The sequence below is a fragment of the Rhinatrema bivittatum genome, chromosome 7, assembly GCF_901001135.1.
Source record: "Rhinatrema bivittatum chromosome 7, aRhiBiv1.1, whole genome shotgun sequence".
NCBI classification, from domain to species: domain Eukaryota; kingdom Metazoa; phylum Chordata; class Amphibia; order Gymnophiona; family Rhinatrematidae; genus Rhinatrema; species Rhinatrema bivittatum.
Genome location: NC_042621.1, coordinates 295,682,772 through 295,690,656, shown reverse-complemented (window position 1 = coordinate 295,690,656; position 7,885 = coordinate 295,682,772). Strand labels below are relative to the sequence as shown.

Sequence of the window (7,885 nt, the reverse complement as noted above, 5' to 3'; positions counted from 1 at the left end):
AGCAAAGGGAAAGGCAGAGCTGCGGTATCCACGGCGGAGGCACCAGGCAATTCAGGCAGGACGTCCGGGGATTCAGAGTATGTGCGGGGCAGCTCTTGCACCTTCTGGGCAAACCCTTTTGGGGTGTAGTGGGTTTGGGGATCCTCTGATGTCGGGGTTTGGTAATGGGGGCAGGTTGGGTGAGGGGTTTTCTCCAGCAGCGCAGGGTGGGTGGATGGGGCTCTGGGGTCTCATGGGGAGGGGGGCCATAAGCGTCTGCGCAGGGCTGCAGGCACCGCACGCCTGGTGTCGCCTACCAAAGGAGGGCGACAAAGGGGCTTGACCCTTTGTGCAGCCCTCTCACCCAAGAAAAAACCTCTTTTGATTATAACAATGGTGTCTAACACTATTTCTTCTATTCCAATATGTTTATATCAAGGAAAATAACCGCAAGAAATCTGCAAAATCAATGAATGAAAGGAGGGCACCACACGTCTCGAAAGAAGCAAGAACCACATCCAACAGAAGTTTAGTAAATATTCCACTGAACAATGTCTTTTTATAGCAACTATTTACTATTATCTTTCTTTCTTATTAATGCACAATCTCTAACAAAAAAACTGGTATTGATTTCCGATTTACTAAATGATCACAATCCGGACTTCATTGCGATCACTGAAACCTGGCTAAAAAGTACTGACTCTGTTCTAATTAACCAAATAGCAAATGCAAGTTATGATACTTTTCCAGTAGCCAGACCTCAACGCCGAGGAGGCGGACTGATGCATATAGCAAGAAAAGATTACGCTATGAAATTATTATCTAGGAATATAAAATTGCACTGTTTGATTCAGCAGTCCTACAAATGTTTACTTTACTGTCCTCCGGGTCTCTTAGATCATAACATTTCTCCAATTATAGAATTCATGGTCACCAATTTGAATTTTACCAAGCCATCGATAATTCTTGGTGATTTTAATCTGCATATGGATATTAAACCACTGTATTACACTAATAGAATCTTCTGCAGGTCCAACTAGTAAAGCAGGATAAGCTCTAAAGATATTATTGACACATCAACAAAGGAAACTGCTGCCGCTGAATTAAATTGCTTTCACTCTCACACTGTACCAGCCCTCTTTATCACCACCCATCTGACTAGCCCACTGGAACGTGCATGGCAACCCTAGCCGGCGTGTGGGAGATGACAGTAGAAAGATGATGTCTGCCGCCAATTGCAGGAGACTTGGCAGGACTGGAATGGTTATGAGTAATGGCATTAATATATAGGTCCGCACTGAAATTTATTTATTTATTTATTTAAAGCTTTTATATACTGAAGATCATGTACAAGTACATATCGCTTCGGTTTACAGATAACGAGAATTAGAAATACCATGGGCATGGTGTACATGGAACAATTAACATTAAGCAAATAATACAATTATAAATTATATTTTATTTATTTATTTATTTTTAATTTTTATATACCGGAATTCCTGTATGCAATACAAATCATTCCGGTTTACAAGTAACGAAAAGGTTGCCCTGGTCTGGGAGGTTAGACCGGGGTTTTGTACATAGAACATTGAACAATAACAATAACAATCAACCATTAAACATTATTACAAGGAACATTGAAGGTAAAAATAACATTTAGCAAATGGCAATTAACATTTAACATATTAAATATTTAACATATTAAATAAAACATATTAAATTAACATATATAATAGTAATAATGATAATAATAATAATAATAATAATAAAATAATAATCAATAAACTGTGAGCAAACAACAAACAGGGTATACATTGAGTATGTGGTACATTGAAGTATTATGCATGGAGAACAATAAATAAGTATGGTACAATTAAGGTAGCATAGGACTTTATTTTAGCATGGGAACTTTAGGTGAAGGCCTCTGTGAATAGCCAGGTCTTCAGCTTTTTCTTGAAAGTCCGTAAGCATGGTTCTAGACGAAGGTCCGATGGTAGAGTGTTCCAGTGAGTAGGACCAGCTATTGAGAAGGCGCGTTTCTTCATTGAAGCCTTGATCGGAGGTACATAAAGGGTACCTTGGTACGTTGTTCTAATAGGTCTGGATGCTGAGTGAAATCGGAGAGGGCAGTTTAATTCGAGTGTAGTTTGTGAGTGGATGGTTTTGTGTATTATGGTTAACACTTTGTATAGAATTCTAGACTTAATGGGGAGCCAGTGTAGGCTCTTAAGTATAGGAGTGATGTGTTCCCCTCTACTGGTCTTGGTTAGGATCCTGGCTGCTGAGTTCAGTAGCATTTGTAGTGGCTTTGTGGTGACAGCTGGAAGACCGATTAGCATGGAGTTGCAGTAATCAATTTTGGAAAATAGGATAGCTTGGAGCACTGTGCGGAAATCATGGAGATGGAGAAGAGGTTTCAAGTTTTTTAATATATGTAGTTTGTGAAAACATTCTTTTGTTGTGTTATTGACGAATTTTTTTAAGTTCAGCCGGTTGTCTATGGTTACTCCAAGATCTCTTACATGTGTGGTTAAGGTCATTTGAGTTGAAGGGGATGCTTCGTCCAAGTTTGGAACTTAACTGACAAACAGGGGATTCAGAATCCTGCGGCTCTAAACTCCTCAGACCTTGATTTTCATTATTTTTTTCTGTATTTTGAATCTTGTAATCTCACTGTTTTTATTGAAACAACAGTCTTCATTTCCGAGATCAACTCATTAATTGAATTAACTGGCATAGGTAGTATGCCATTGTCGTAATGACATCGTATGACTCAGGTTTTCAGCAATAGGTATTTAAAAATGTTGTTGATGTGCAGCATCTTGACTTTTAGAATGGATGGGGTTATGCCAGAACTTACATGTATAACAAAAGCAGGTATCATTTCGCAAATGCTTTCTATGAATAGTTTATATCAAAGTACTGTGGGACTAAAGTTTTATCATCTTTTTCATAACTGCATGCATTTGAGAAGCACATGTGCCCCTGGTTTAGTAATGGAAACATGAACCGCGTTGGATTACTGTATATGTGCTATTCAAGATCTTTGCAGCAGCTTATGCACATCCCACAAGAGATATGTTTTTCCAAAATGATATGGGGCATGGAACAGCTGTCGTATGAGGAAAGGCTAAAAAGTTAGGGCTGTTCAGTTTGGAGAAGAGACGACTGAGGAGGGATATGATAGAGGTCTACAAAATCATTAAAGTATTTGAACAAGTTAATGTAAATTGGTTATTTACTCTCTCAGACAATAAAAGGAGTAGGGGGCAATCCATGAAGTTAGCAAGAGCTCATTTAAAACAAATTGAAGAAAGTTCTTTTTCACTCAGCGCATAGTTAAACTCTGGAATTCATTGCCAGAGGATGTGGTTACAGCAGTTAGTGTAACTGGGTTTAAAAAAGGTTTGGGTAAGCTCCTAGAGGAAAAATCCATAAACTGTTATTACGGTAATTAATAAGCAATTGTAGCTTGTGATCTATTTATTGTTTGGGTACTTGCCAGGTACTTGTGACTTGGATTGGCCACTGTTGGAAACAGGATAATGGGCTTGATGGACCCTTGGTCTGACCCAGTATGGCATATTCTTATGTTCTTATCTTCTAAAGTATACCCAATTCCCCTGGTCAGACCATTTCTTAATTAACACTAATCTGACTTTTAAGATCACATTCGTAGATACTGCACATACGATCTCATTCAGTTATTGCCTTCCAATTAGAAATGAAGATCTTCTAAAGGAGTTTGATAGGAATGTAGCTAACATCGATCTATCAAACATTACTAATGCTACACTTTCCTGGTTTTAAACTACAAATATGATTGCAGACAAAATAAATCCAATAAACACTAAAACCCTTAAATCTACAAAGAAACAAAATCTGTGGTATAATAAGCAAATTGATGATGCCAAAAAAACACTTAGAAATAAAGAAAAAGCCTGGAGAAAAAGCAAATCCATCCAAACTTTGAGTAACTATCGGACTTTTTTTTGCCAATTACAAAAAACTTATAACACAAAAAAATGCATTTTTTTGTAATAAGATTCAAAAGTTTTCTAATAATCCTAAAATACTTTTTAACATAGTCATAAACCTAACAAAACACCCAAATGATAATAACAATTCTTCCTGAAAACAAATGTAATGATATTGCTTATTTCTTTAAAGATAAAATATCAAAGCGATAAGCCCTTAACTCATGCGAAAATGCCTTTTAGCCTTTTGATAAATGACCCCCTTGGTGTGGTATCAATGTTGGTTATTAGCTTTGATATTTTATCTTTAAAGAAATAAGCAATATCATTACATTTGTTTTCAGGAAGGATTGTTATTATCATTTGGGTGTTTTGTTAGGTTTTTGACTATGTTAAAAAGTGTTTAGGATTATTAGAAAACTTTTGAATCTTATTACAAAAAAAATATTTTTTCTGTGTTATAAAGACCTACAAACTAACAACATTGTATCTAACAGCAATTAAACAACTTCGATCACACATGAAATTGGTCCTGAACATCAATAAAACTGAAATTATATTGCTAGAAAGAAAACCCACAAATCTTAGACAAGCAAATCTATTGTTCCAGGACAACAGTATAATTAAACCAACTGATAGCGCAAAGGACCTAGGAATAATTATTGATAATGAACTTTCTTTTAAAAAGCACATGGCAAACAAAATAAGAGAGGGTTACAGCAAACTTTTGACTCTTAGACGCCTAAAACCACTATTAACTCAGAATGACTTCAGGACAGTTCTCCAGTCACTGATCTTTTCCAGCACTGATTATTGCAATTCATTACTATTTATTTATTTATTTAGAAACTTTTATATACCGGTATTTGTGGGGACATCATACTGGTTCACATAGTAACTGAAAGATTGGAAAATACATTGCAACAGGGGAAAGTAACTGGGCAGGGGGAAGAACAGAAAGGCAGTAGGAAGGATAGGAGAACAAGAAGGTAATAATTACTACTAGGTCTGCTGTCTTCCACACTCCGCCCACTTCAAATATTGCAAAATGCAGCGGCTAGAGTCTTAACCGGAAGCAAAAAAAGTGACCACATAACACCAACCCTGATAAACTTGCATTAGCTCCCCATAAAATATCGAATCCAATTCAAAGTACTCTGTATACACAAACTAATCTATAGTGACTAGTCAGAATGTGGAATTCCCATCCTTTTATTCACCTAAGGTTTTAAATTCAAAATAAATAGGGGTTATTACAAGAACAGTAGGTATCGGGCAGTCTTAAAGCTTAAAATAGCAAGGTATGCCAGTGACGTCTTAATGACTCTTGACACCGCACATTCTCATGGATCTCTGACCTACTTGCAGAGAGAATGAGTTCATATCACTTGAGTGAAGCAATGTGTTCCCTATGTTGGTTCACTTAAATATGTAACAAAAAAGGGCAGCAAACAGGTTGTATGCAATAGCTTTTTATTAGACTAACAATGCAGTTGAGATTAGCTTCAAGACATCAAACTAGTGCAAGACCTGACCTGATCTGATGAAAAGCAAGGCACGAATGCATTAGATTACACTAATAAAAGGAAGACATTGACTCATTCTGATTCATTCATCTTTACGACAAATGACACAGACTGAAGAAATAGTGGGAGTTTTGTGTTTCATCTATGACTGGTGTGGAATTATATGTAGGTCATGTAATATAGTCATGTAATAAGGTCATGTAATATAGTCCTCATTTGTTGTTTGTTTAGGTGCCCCTGTGGTCTGATGTACAATGGCCGTACGATTTGGATGGTTAAAACGAGATTAACTGAATGTAAAAGTTATTTAAGAACCGGTAAGATCTCAGCTCCGATGGTTTCTCATTTTATTATGGTACAACGCACTTTTCAGCAAATAATGGCAATATATATATATATATATATATATATGGATAAGGTGCTGGGCGACCTAACTTGCATTTCTGCAGGATTGGCAGTCCTTGGGATAGGAGACGCAGACTCCGATTGGAGGGATGGCAATTATCTGTTATTAAGTAAATCTCTAGGACTGGCGAGAAAATGCATATTAGCCAAATGGATCCAACAAGACCCCCCTGACGATGGACTTTTGGTTAACTGAGATGTGCACTCTCTTACAATTGGATTATCGTACATGGCTACTATCTGCACCCCACAAGAAAGGGGCTTTTGCCAAAATCTGGGACCTGTTCCTTCATCATCTTCCAAGTGACTGGCAGGGCCAATTCCAAGGCGGTCAGTAGGACACCCACACACATCGCCTCACTCAATATGTGTGTATTTTATTTTATCTTCTCGTTTTAACACCAAAGATAAGATGTAACTATTAACTCAGTCTACAGCTGATAAAGATAGAAATGGACATGTTTTATCACAACCAGCAATTAATATTTTTATGAAACTATGTTACCGTACCTTGATGGCACCTGTTTAAGTTTATATAATTTAAAACATTTAGCAACATTAATTTATGCGCCTTATTGTGAACCGCTGTGACGGCACCAGGCTTAACGACGGTATAGAAAAGACTTTAAATAAATAAATAAGCTCTCATGCTAAGCAGAATACTATGATCTCGTGTTTGGACTAATAAGCTAAGATAACGATTTAATAGTGGCAACCTCTTCGATAACTAGAAAAGGGGAGAATAGGACAGGGGGGGGAGGATGGATGGGAGGGGGATAAAAGTCTGGAGGGTTATACTGTACCAAAGTAGGCTCTATGTTACTCTGAATGTTATGTACTATTTGGTTAACATTTAATAAACTATTTGAAACACCCCCCCCCCCAAAAAAAAAAAATGGACCATTATAGATCATGTACCAGCAAATGATAGAGGTGGGGATCGCCTGAAGAGGTTGTCTTTAAAAGAACAGATGTGGATTTTTTAAGTCGAATTCAGTGGCGCCCAAATATTTAAATGAGTCTATTGAGTGGTTTTGACATTGGGCAAGCAGGAAGACGTTAGAACAGCTCCATAGTTTTGTTTGGACTTCAGTCTCGACCATTTATTTATTTAAAAACTTTTCTATACCGTCGTTTAGTAGTATACCATCACAACGGTTTACAGATAGGCACATAAATAAGTCTGGTTAGGATTATACATCACAATGAAAAGCTCATTTTTGTAATTTCTGTTGCAGAAGGAAGGATCCCTTCCAAGAGGTCATCAAGTTCGCCTGATGCAGGTAGTTGAATGCTGAGAACTCTCGAAACGCTGGATGGCCGGTCTAAAATAGCTTGATTTTTTGCCTTTGGATTAAAAAGATAACATTTTCGGTTTTTCAAGTTTTTTAATTTTGTGAAAGTAATCAATAGAAAAAAAAAGACTATTTTATCGGCATAAAAATGTAATATTTAAAAATTAAGTTTAACAGAGACTTATGATGCTAGTGTTTCCCTGCAGCGCCCAGGCTGTTGAGGTGTAATTGTCTGAGCTCTCTGTTAATCACATTGGGGCGGATTTTAAGAGCCCTGCTCGCCTAAATCCGCCCAAAACCGGGCGGATTTAGGCGAGCAGGGCCCTGCGCGCCGGGAAGCCTATTTTACATAGGCTTCCCGGCGCGCGCAGAGCCCCGGGACTCGCGTAAGTCCCGGGGTTCTCCGAGGGGGGCGTGTCGGGGGGCGGGCCCGGTCGTCGCGGCGTTTCGGGGGCGTGTCGGCAGCGTTTTGGGGGCGGGTACGGGGGCGTGGCTACGGCCCGGGGCGGTCCGGGGGCGTGGCCGCCCCCTCCGTACCCGCCCCCAGGTCGCGGCCCGGCGCGCAGGAGGCCCGCTGGCGCGCGGGGATTTACGCCAAGGGGGGGGGGTGTAGACAGGGCCGGGCGGGTGGGTTAGGTAGAGGAAGGGAGGGGAAGGTGAGGGGAGGGCGTTAGAGGATTCCCTCCGAGGCCGCTCCGATTTC

At 39.0% G+C, this 7,885-nt stretch overlaps 1 long non-coding RNA gene across 1 annotated transcript; it reads left to right on the top strand.

Annotated features, from left to right (window-relative positions):
- Positions 1–287: 287 nt before the first annotated feature.
- LOC115096000 lies at positions 288–7,264 on the top strand. Its single transcript, XR_003857935.1, has 2 exons — positions 288–511; positions 5,714–7,264. It is a non-coding gene; the product is annotated as an uncharacterized LOC115096000 (long non-coding RNA).
- Positions 7,265–7,885: the final 621 nt, after the last annotated feature.